We start from the raw sequence: 12,407 nt of genomic DNA, 5'->3' as shown, positions 1-12,407 counted from the left end.
CTCACGTAAGCAATATGCAAAACAGATTAAAGAGAACTTTTGCTGTTAATAGTCTCTCTATGGGCCACACGCTATTCAAAGCAAAGATATGAAAAATGTCCTAATTTGATACGTTGACTTTCAGATAAAATGTTCTAAGTTATTGAGGGACACAAAGGTTGTCATATTTCAAGGTTTAAAAATCCACCCGTGTTTCATCATTTTTCAGGTAGGACTGATTTATTACAACGTTAGACGGAGGGAGATTATTTTTATCACAACTTGTCTAGCCAAAGTTCTTCAGTTATTATATAGATGTTTTTCACATAGTAAAGATTATCTCCACTAGCTACCTTTTTTCATGTTATTTCCTAACATAAAATCTAGCAGATAAGAAAACAATTTCTCACAATGCTTTGAAATTCTGTTTACAGATACAAATATTTTATAGAATTGTTTCTATATATGTTATCTTAACATGTGGGAAGGATTATGACAAGCGTCCTTATAGCTGTCATATTATTTTACTGATTTTTTTGGAAATTCTATATGAACATTTAAAACAAACAGAAAGACACAAAAGATTTCTTACACAGACAGATACGTGTGCATGGGTTCTCAAGCGGCCGGCACTTCAAATATGTTCTCTTTCGTAAGCAGGTTGTCATATTTCCAGTCCACGTTTTTGTAATATGTAAATCATTCTTTGGTAAATGATTTTAGTAAGTTCTGTTAAACGGTATCAAAATCTTACTAGAATTACCATTTACCAATGATGGCAAACTGAGGAATGAGTTTACTTGCATACTGGTGTCACATTGAGAAAGATTACGTTATTGAATATATTGTGATACCAGTTGAACCGATCCGTTAACAATTATTATAGAAAATTATCAGCTCTTTTGATCATCAAACCACCAGGTCATTTTGTTTGGCACAAATAACAGAACAACAAATCATGAGCAAATAAATTTGTTTATGCTTGACTCGTATGTGAGATTGGAGCTTATGGATAGTAAAAATGTATAAGTGGTCATTCCGTCTACTTCCTTTCTGACCACTTGTGGATAACAGTCCCTTTATCCATGTGTACCATCTTTAACGATAGTACGTTGCACAGCCAATAAAAAAAGCTCGATTAAGTTCTGATTAAGTGGGACTACACTTGTCAAATAGGCCGGAGTGCAATTCAGGAAGCGCTGACGGAAACAAAGAATTGGAATATTTTGTTCGTTTGGATTTGTATTCTATATCTTTTAAATTGTTTAATATTGTCTTTCTAATACATTTTATGGATAATATTATCCATTGCTTTAAGACTGTTTACAAACGGTCGCCGTTTTATTATATTGCAAGAACGTATCTTATCAGTTGCTTGAATAGTAAACTATAACACACGTGTATATGCTCGCTTATTTTACCACCAACAATCATTTTGGCTGACACGATAAACGAAAACTGTAATTTGTCAGATTTTATTTATAGGACTATTGCTTGAATGGAAAGCAAAAAATAAACAGAAGAAAGTTTATCCTGAAGCTATATTAAAATACTTATATTACCAGGATTTGTATCTATTCTTTTACTAGAATGAGTTTAAAGTGAAAGCTTATAACGCATAACAGTGATAGAGCATGTGCACGGGCAACAAGCATTTTGCATTACATTGAATATTTGTATTTTATCTCGCACCATGGAACAAGCATTATTATTTCTTCAGAGAACGGAACTGCCGCAACAACGTCTGTACACACTTCTCGATCATTTATAGTCATCAGAAAGGCTCTCATAAACTTTTAAAATTGTATTTTGGAATGTAACAGATTATGCTAAAATTGTCTAATTCAATCTAACAAAGTGGCACCGAATTTCACTGACAGATAACCTAAGCTAAATATATTACCTCATAAGTCATGGAAATTGATGTCAATTTTTTTTTCGGTCTCCCAAAAGATTTATTCTTTTCAGAATTTATCTCATCTGGTGGGGGTCATATTGACATAAGGAATAATTAGACTGCTTTCAGATAAGCCAGATGAGCTGTTTGTTTGCAGAACAAATAATTTACAATATATTTATACAGAGATTCTTTACTAAACACTAAATCTTGGTTTTAAGTTTAAAATTGAAAGCAGTGCTTAAAATAGCAAGATCTTTATTTTTTGCTAGATAGTAAATTGTGTATTGGAAACTTTGACCGACATCCACATAATTGAGGGAAATGTATGTACACTCAAACTTTTGTGTGCATTAAGCAGATTGTTTGATTGCAGAAACAAAAATGCCATGTAATGTAAAAACATTGAAGTTAGCATTTAGTACAAATTTATTTACACATTATACTGCCTGGATATGCAGATATTGTGTTTGACAGTTAAAATGATACCAGAGCATTTCATACTGGGCCCGTCAGCTTAGATCAATAGGGTGAGCGCAGATCTACGGATCGCGGGGTCTTCAGTTCGATCCCAAGGCGGGGCGTATATTCTCCGTGACAATTTGATAAAAGACATTGTGTCTGACATCATTCGTCCTCCACCACTGAATCATGTGGGGAAGTTGGCAGTTACTTGCGGAGATCAGGTTTGTACTAGTACAGAATCCAGGAACACTGGCTAGGTTAACTGCCCGCCGTTATATAACTGAAATGCTGTTGAAAAACGGCGTTAAACCCAAAACAATCAAACAAACATTTCAAATCGGCTTTGTCAAGAAGATTTAAATTTGCACACATGTGGAAATAAAAGACACTTTATATGTATAATATTATATAAAGATATCTCGCAACTCGGTATACTTCTGTAACATCTCCTTTATAAAGTAATGCTTTGCAGTTTTCTCCTTTTATAACTTGCAATTTTATCAATATATATATTTGTCCCTTGGATAATTGTGCCTCTTTGAAATAATGAAATCACATACATACCAACAACTTATCACTTGTATCAACTTTATCACAAATGACCGCTTGAATGCATTTGACAAATTTGCATTTTGCAATTTTTGCTTCCTAATTATACAATATTCAACAAAATATTATCGATAAAATATTAACGTTTTCAGATGCACCGATGTTTCATTACAGACTTTTCCGTTAGTCGCTTCTTGTTGACATGAGTACGTATTACTAAGTATATTCACATTATCATTAAGATAACTTTGTCCGTGTACAATATAAAAAGTTCAATTTCATTTTTAAATTAACGTATCAATGTGAGATACCAAATGAATTGATACCAACAAATAATAGCAAGGATGATTTATTCAGTGATAATAGAACTGTACTGGTTTCCTACAGTAATGTTGTTCATGCACAAGTTTGCTTAAATATAGAAAGACAGTACAGTTAGTATCGAGAATGATCTGCAAGTGTTGTGTTTTAGAATTATATATAATTACAATATGCTTGTGGTTTAAGTTTGTATTTCAGCACGGCCTTTTAAACCAAGTTGAACAATTGCGTTAATTGGCTTAAAACACACCAAGTGAAAAGTAAATACACACACGTGAAGGCTTTCCGAAAAGAAAAGAATAGAAAAAGTGGAACCTCCACAGGTCGCTCAACACAACAAAAACGAAAATGTTGCAGGCTCGGTTTGATTGAGCCTGTTCATGGACGGTGGTTAAAATGCATGCTACCGTCCACGCCCTCTAGCCCCGGGTTGAGCAGAAGACCAAAACAAAACTCCTAATCAGAAGAAAATGAACTTGAATGAATTTAACCATAGTGTAAATAATGACTTTGCTGACGTACTCATCCAAGCAATCTGGCAAGACCTTGCCTACTGGAGCAGTTTAGCAGACGTCGGAGGACACCGACAGAAGAAAATATCTTGTACGCGGGAAAATACAAAGAAAATCAAAGCCCTGAAAAGACTGATAGCCACTGCTTATTGAGTGATATTTCAACTGATACACCTAAATAATCAACATTTCATTGTGCACAGACCGGTCATGATTTGAACAATGTTGGTAGAGGTCCACTAGCCAATGCTACATGCCAAATATCTAAGCTCTGTGCATTGTGGTTCATGACAAGAAGAATTTTTAAAGGTGTTCCGTATACAACTCTATGTAAATCTAAGTTTGCCCCAGGGTGGGCCAATTTCAAACCTAACCCTAACCCTAAACCCTAACCCTAGAGCGAAGTAATTCCGTATATTTCGAATGTGAATATAAAGTTCATAATTATTCTAGAATCCGTTGCTGCTTGTTTTTAAAACTAAGGTCCTCAGTTGCTCACACACTCACACGATATCAAGATTATAAAAAAACAAATACGAGACTATTTTGTACACTTCCAGAATATTTGTGTGATGCGGTCACTTAGAAATAGAAGGAAAACTCAAACAATGCGAGGTTGAAACTAGGTATTTGATTTAGAGCTATAGCCTGTTGCTAAAGCACTGGCTAAAATGTAGATTTAGTTTTCAAAGCCATAGAGTTGCTTTCAGTGTAGATCATGATTTAGAAGATTCTGATGATGATTAAGACGTACCAAATTCTGAGGGAAATTCCTACAGTCACCTTACCAATGAAAATCAGCCTCTAGAATTGGGATTTTTCTTAACACAATTCTTGTATAAAAACTACTTTAATTTTTCAATAGATCCACCCATTTATTACCGGAAGGAAAATCGTGTACAAACAAGGCAATTCACGTGCTTTTAATAAATGATTTTTATTTTTGAAAATGCTTTCCCAGGGGCGTATATGTATTTCTGCGCAGATTGACATCTGTTTTTAACGTCTTGTTTCTTCCATAATAACCTCTTATTGTAGCATAAAAGATATATTATATAAGTTTCAAACTGGATTTAGAGGTGGTTCTTCCACAGACACCTGTCTAACCCAGTTATCAGATTTCATTAGATTTCATATGGATAAAGCCAATATTTTAAAGCGTTTGACACTGTCGGCCACTCAGTTCTTCTTATGAAATTAGAAACCATTGGTCTTAGTACTGACGTTTTACAATGTTTTAGGTCATATCTTTCAGAAAGGCAGCAACTTGTGGATTTGTCAGGTTCTTTTTTCCTCTCGTGGTAGGGTTACTTGTGGTGTTCCCCAAGGATCTATCATGGGATCTCTATTATTCTTAGTGTATGGGAATGGTATGCAGGCAATGGTAAAAAAAAAAACTTCTGTATGCAGATGAATCTGTCATTCTTCTTGCTGAAAAAACTGGTCTTTCATTAAATAGGAACTGACAGATGAACTTCAGGCTGTCAGTCAACAGTTAATTGACAATAAATTATCTCTTCCTTTGGGTAAAACAGAGACAATTCCTTTTGCTTCTAAACCAAGGCTAAAGTCAGGAGCATCTGTCAATTTTAGTTGTTATGGAACTGAAATACAGTCAACTTCATCAGTCAAATATCTAGGTGCTACACTTGATCAGTCTCTGTCAGGTGAATCAAGGGCAAGTTCTTTTGTAAAAAAGGCCAATGCTAGGTTAAAGTTCCTGTACAGGAATCGTGATTTTCTTACATTCCGCACTAAGAAACTTCTGGTTATGGTAATGAACATTTTAAGGTTTAAAATCGATTACCTGTTGAAAATAGAGTGGAACAAATTACCCTTTGTAATGTTTTTAAAATAACAAATGGTCTTGCTCCAGAATATATGAGTGAAAATTTTATTCCCCTTGACTCGATTCATTCTTATAGGACTAGGTCAAGTGAAAGTGGATGTTATATTTTACCCAAAGTCAAAAGTTTTTGTGCTAAATCTTTTGCATATAATGACTGTGTCCTGTGGAACATATTACTCTTTTCTCTAAGAAACAGTTCAAAGTTAAGTACTTTTAAAGTTTCAGTAAAAAGTCATATCCTTAATAGGTAATTATTTTTGTTTTAAATTAGTCATATCATTTCAAAGTTTTATGTATATATTGTCTTTCTGAATTTAGGACTGTGATATTTCATTTCATGCCTCTCTATGTCAATACCATCAATACCTAAGGACCACAATAGAAATACGAGATTTATTTCTCTTTTTTTGTGTTATCCTTGGTATGATGTTATTGACATGGTTTTATTTCTCATACATGTTTATTGTTTATTGTTTTATCATGGATATGTTTTACGTTATATGTGTTATGCATAATACTGAAACAAATTTATCTATCTAGCCGGTAAATTAATGAGCTCAGTTAACTTTTGGGTACAGAAATTGGACACTGTCGTTTCATCGTTTAAATATCGTATACAGTCCAATATATGAGATTACCATATTTATGCAAATAAAAAATTTAAGTCGGGGAAAATTTGGATTTTTTCCCTTTCTCAATTATAGCTGATTTCGTTTTATCTTTGTAACATGTTTACTTTAAACACAAAAACAGTCACAATGCTTTTGTTTATATTTGGACGGGCAGGTAAAACTACAAGAGAACAAATAAATGATAGTGTAAGGTGGAAACATTATTTTTAGGGATAAAAAGTCCAGTCTTGACAAATTGTAACTTAATGTGGTATTGCAGCTCCCCCTTAGTGCAAGCTGACCTAAAAAAAACGGCACGTAACTTATACATAATCGATTTATTAATCGATTTGTTAAATATATGGTAAGGCAATGTTTTAACGATAAACTACATGTCTGTAGAGGAAATAATGTACTATATTTTATTTATTAGCGTTGGGTCTGGTAGTCAATGCATAAAGCCAGTCCATAATTATAAACTAAGAAATATGCAAGATAGTTAAAGACTTCTGTAGCGGAGATATTAGGCGCCTTAAGGAGCGCAATATTATTCCTCGAAAGAAAATCTGCATCTTTCTCGATGCTAAGCTAATATTCGTTTTTACATGTATACGCTTCTACACTAATTGTTATTTTCCATAAATGATATAGATTTGTTCTTAAAACCGAGCAAAACGGAAAATATCGTCGTTAATGGCATTTCTATTCCGACAGCACATATTAAAAGGACGTTACACACTCAATATGCACTTCAATATGGAAAGATAATGACCTCTCCGTTCCTGCTGTTAGTGCACGGAAATGAACATATGAATGTAGAAACAGACATTTTCGGAGAATTTAAATACTTATCACGTCATTATTATTATCAGTATGTGCTGTATTTCTACCGACGGTTTACCATTGTTACCATTCAACCTTTAGGCCATTCAGTGGATTTAATGATTGTGATATTGATCTCCAAAGTATAATTTCTTCTTGCAATACCTTCAAAATATCAGGATCGTTTTGTATATATATGTTTTGTTTGTTTGTTTTGGGTCTAACGCCGTTTTTTCAACAGTATTTCAGTTATGTAACGGCGGGCAGTTAACCTAACCAGTGTTCCTGGATTCTATTCCTGTACAAACATGTTCTCCGCAAGTAACCGCCAACTTCCCCATATGAATCAGAGGTGGAGGACGAATGATTTCAGACACAATGTCTTTCATCAAATCGACACAACCCAATGATCCGTAGACTGGCGCTCTCCCTACTGAGCCAAGCGGGCTGGTATATAGCACTTCAGCACTTTATAAAAACATATTTAAGAGACAATGACTTAGGTTTTTTTAAATAAGAGAAATAATTCTCAAGTGAACAGACTCAGTCCAACTGTGTCTGCTATTATTTTGCATGATTATGTTCTATGCTGCTAAATGATCTTCTTACGAATTTTATTATAATACATGTATGAATAGAATAGAATAGAATAGAATAGAACAGAATAGAATATCTATAACTTCCAAATACATGTAGGCCATTTTCTAGCATTACAAAATCATGAAATAAATGATTGAATGAAAACTCGAACAAAAACTTCAATAAATGAATAAAAGTATACTGGAGTGTCAGGACATGTTATTTTCAATTCGATATGAATATAGATATATATAAAATTACCAGCAGTGAAATACCTGAGGTGGATTCACAAACTTTAGTCTGATTATTTGTTTATCAATTTGTATTTCATTTAGACTTCCTAGAAAATATAGAGTACATTTGTTATGTAGCTATATTGAATCTTAATTAAAGATGTTTTTTCTTAAAAGGTTAACTTGTATTTTCCATTTTATTTGCTATGCACCATTACCTGATTATCAAAACTTCGTTTTAATGCATGTACACCACATTCATGAAACCAACGGCAATACATTCAAGTAACTTTCCCTTATGAACTGCCCAGGTCGCTCAATACGATCAAATATGTAAATGTTGGAGGATCGGTTTGACTGAGACTGTACATGAGCGATAGTGGAAAAGTATGCTACCATCCACGCCCTCTAGCCTCTAAAACTCAATATTTGAAAATGTTACAAGTACCAAAAGGGACTTTTGAGACATCCCTCATACGGCGGTCTACATGAAACATTGAATGATACACTTCAACGAAAAGCGGTTCACAGTTCAGAGATAGGACTACCATAAACAAGAAACAATGGGCAGACTGGAATTTAGAGAAGAGATCCTGCATATGACAGAAACTGCCAAAAGGCAAAATGAAATAACAGGCACCATATCAAAGGAATGATTAAACAATACTAAGAGCTAAGAAAGCGGGAGTTTTGGAAGCTCTTAAGCCGAATTGTTCAAAGTAAAAAACTAAACAATACCACTAACAAAACAAAAAAGAAATAATAGATCCTGATATAAATTTACTCGGCAATATGCTTTTCGAGTTGTACAAGTCACTGGCACCAAACCAGAAAAAAATGCCACTGTACAGGTTATACCTTACGTCTAGGTATACTATAAGAAAAATGGTCATGAATGGGAATGTACACTAACCCATTTCTCACTTAAAACGCGCAGTTTGATGAATGGGTACCAAGCATATTGTCTCAATATTTTAAATTGCAGAGATACTTCACTTATTTTTTTTTTTCAACGTTACAAAAAAAAAAACTTGCGTAAGCTTCCCTGAAGAACATCCGGTCTAGAGGTCAAAGCAGTGTGCACATGTTAAGCGAAATGTAAACAAGCAAAAACAGAATGCAAAATATTCACAGTTATACAATAAAACTCGAAATGATGAATGAAATTCATCTTAGAAATGATTTTGAATTTGAAGTCATAAATTGGTACACATTTGTATTGTTTATTTAATTCACATTGCACATTTATGCTGCATAATTATACACATTTTAGCGTACACGTGTAGTTAAACGACTGACACATTTTCACATCAGCCAATCAGAATTATAGATTTGTAATCTAGATAGGGAAATTCATCCAAGTTTTTTTCTGTAACCTTACACCGCGATAAGAAATATCGAAGGAATGTGACTGGAACACAATGGAAGATAAATTACCACTAAGACTCCTTCAATATCCGCAGTACCCATTTACCGAACTGTAGGTGAGAAATGCGCAATTGAAAATGGCTTGTAAATTTTCCCGATCATGACCATGGTTGTTATAGTGTACCCAGGGGTAGGGTATAACATGTACAGTGGCATTTTCTTTCTGGTCTGGTGCCAGTTGTTTCATTAGCTCAGCTGGTAGAGTGTTATTTTCCTATTCTTAAGGACTGCAGTTTGGAAGCAGAAAAAGTAATGTTTACATCTGTTATTCTTCCAATACCTAGTGCCACGTTGTTGGCATTCTTTGAATTGCTTTGATATTAAGCATAGCTTTAAATGTACAATGTCTTTACGACAAAAAATCAAAACTAGATTGTGAACATTTTATTTTCAGTAATTTTTCAATATGTAAACGGTTGCACTCTGTGAGTCAAAGGCAGTTTGTTATAATTTGCTTTGTTGCGTTCATTACTTTATAAAGATATTTTAATAGATTTTCATCTAAAAGTGATTTTTAAAATTCAAAATTTAGATTTTGTTTAAGTGAAATAATGCTGACAAGTGCAAATACGTAAAGCAAAAAAAATAAATAGAAAAAAAGAAAGAAAAAAGTTATGCCATGGATTGGAATCAACCTGCGAAGTGTTATAGACTAACATAACATGTACTCTAAATATTGAATGTCTGTTTTACCTAAGTATCAGATGCATTGTGTTTAAGTATATATGTCAAGTAATTATATTGTGCAGGCGACTCGTAAATGACTCAATAATTGAACGGACATATATGAATTTCATGAGTTTGTATTTAAATTTGAAGCTTTTCAAATTAAATGATACAGAGACTAAATTTAAGTGATTGCTTTTTGGTAGAAAGCATTTTTAAATATTTTCAAAATAGTGCAGTGAGGCCCGTCTCGTTGTTCTGTGATAAGGGAAATATTTTTAAAACTTTCTCAGATTGACAAAGTATCTTCCGCAGTTGTTGTTATTGTGTACAGTAACCCAGGATTTTCTCTCAGAATGTTGTTCGCTGTTTTTGTTAGAATCAACCGATATCGATTATTTAATGAATGGTTTAAATAAGAGAATAACGGCTTGGATGCTACAAAAAAAATCTTATGCAGACAAAATAAGAGGTATACACCTCCTGTTATGCCATGTAAGGGAAATATACGTATTACACGTGTCAGCATTATTTCACTCAAACAAAATCTAAATTTTGAATTTTAAAAATCACTTTCTGATAAAATCTATTAAAATATCTTTTTAAAGTACAGAACGCAACAAAGCAAAGTTTTGAATTTTTGTCATAAAGATATTGTACATTTAAAGCTATGCTTAATTTAAAAGCAATTCAAAGAATGCCAACAACGTAGCACTAGGTACTGGAAGAATAACAGATGTAAACATAACCTTTTCTGCTTCCGAACTGCAGTCCTTAAGAATGGAAAAATAACACTCTACCAGCTGAGCTAATGAAACAACTTCCACTGGCACCAGACCAAAAAAAATGCCACTGTACATGTTATACCCTACCCCTAGGTACACTGTAAGAAACATGGTCATGAACGGGAAAATATACTAGCCATTTTCAATTGCGTATTTCTCACCTACTTTTCGGTAAATGTGTACTGCGGATATTGAAGTCTTAGTGGTAATTTATCTTCCATTGTGTTCCAGTCATATTCCTTCGATATCTCTTATCTTAGAGAAACAACGCAGTGAAAGGTACAGAAAAAAACTTGAATTTCCCTATCTAGATTACAAATTTATTCTGATTGGCTGATGTGAAAATGTATGTCAGTCGTCGTTTAACTACACGTGTACGCTAAAATGTGTATAATTATGCAGCATAAATGTGCAATGTGAATTAAATAGACAATACAAATGTGTACCAATTTATGACTTCAAATTCCAAATCATTTTTAAGATGAATTTCATTCATCATTTCGAGTTTTATTGTATAACTGTGAATATTTTGCATTCTTTTTTTGCTTGTTTACATTTCGCTTAACATGTGCACACTGCTGTGACCTCTAGACCGGTTGTTCTTTAGGGAAGCTCACGCAAGTTTTTTGTAACGTTGACAAAAGCATTGAGACAATATGCCTGGTCCCCATTCATCAAACTGCGCGTTTTAAGTGAGAAATGGGTTATTGCACATTCCCATTCGTAACGGTTTCTATTGTTCATATAGTATACCTAGGCGTAGGGTATAACCTGTATAGTGGCATTTTTTTCTGGTTTGGTGCCAGTGACTTGTACAACTCGAAAAGTATATTACCGGGTAAATTTATATCAGGATCTATTATTTCTTTTTTGTTTTGTTAGTGGTACTGTTTAGTATTTTTACTTTGAACAATTCGGCTTAAGAACTTCCAAAACTCCCGCTTTCTTAGCTCTTAATATTGTTTAATCATTCCTTTGATATAGTGCCTGTTATTTCATTTTGCCTTTTTGCAGTTTCTGTAATATGCATGATCTCTTCTCTAAATTCCAGTCTGCCCATTGTTTCTTGTTTATGATAGTCCTATATCTTAACTGTGAACCATACGCCGCTTTTCGTGGAATTGCACTCAGTGTATCATTCAATGTTCCATGTAGACCGCCGTATGAGGGATGTCTCAAAAGTCCCTTTTGGTACTTGTAACATTTGCAAATATTGAGTTTTAGAGGCTAGAGGGCGTGGATGGTAGCATACTTTTCCACTATCGCCCATGTACAGTCTCAGTCAAACCGATCCTCCAACATTTACATATTTGATCATATTGAGCGACCTGGGCAGTTCATAAGGGAAAGTTACCTGAATGTATTGCCGTTGGTTTCATGCATGTGGTGTACATGCATTGAAACGAAGTTTAGATAATCAGGTAATGGTGCATCGCAAATAAAATGGAAAATACAAGTTAACCTTTTAAGACAAAAAATCTTTCATTAAGATTCAATATAGCTACATAACAAATGTACTCTATATTGTCTAGGAAGTTTAAATGAATCAAGGTAATCAAACCAGATTTTTTTGTACAAATTGATAAACAAAATCAAACTTTGTGAATCCACCTCGGGTATTTCACTGTAGGTTATTTTATATATATCTATATTCATATCGAATCGAGAATAACATGTCCTTACACTCCAGTATTCTTTTATTCATTCATTG

Source organism: Mercenaria mercenaria, chromosome 11 (genome assembly GCF_021730395.1).
Source record: "Mercenaria mercenaria strain notata chromosome 11, MADL_Memer_1, whole genome shotgun sequence".
Classification (NCBI taxonomy): domain Eukaryota; kingdom Metazoa; phylum Mollusca; class Bivalvia; order Venerida; family Veneridae; genus Mercenaria; species Mercenaria mercenaria.
Note: the sequence above shows the minus strand (reverse complement) of the source record.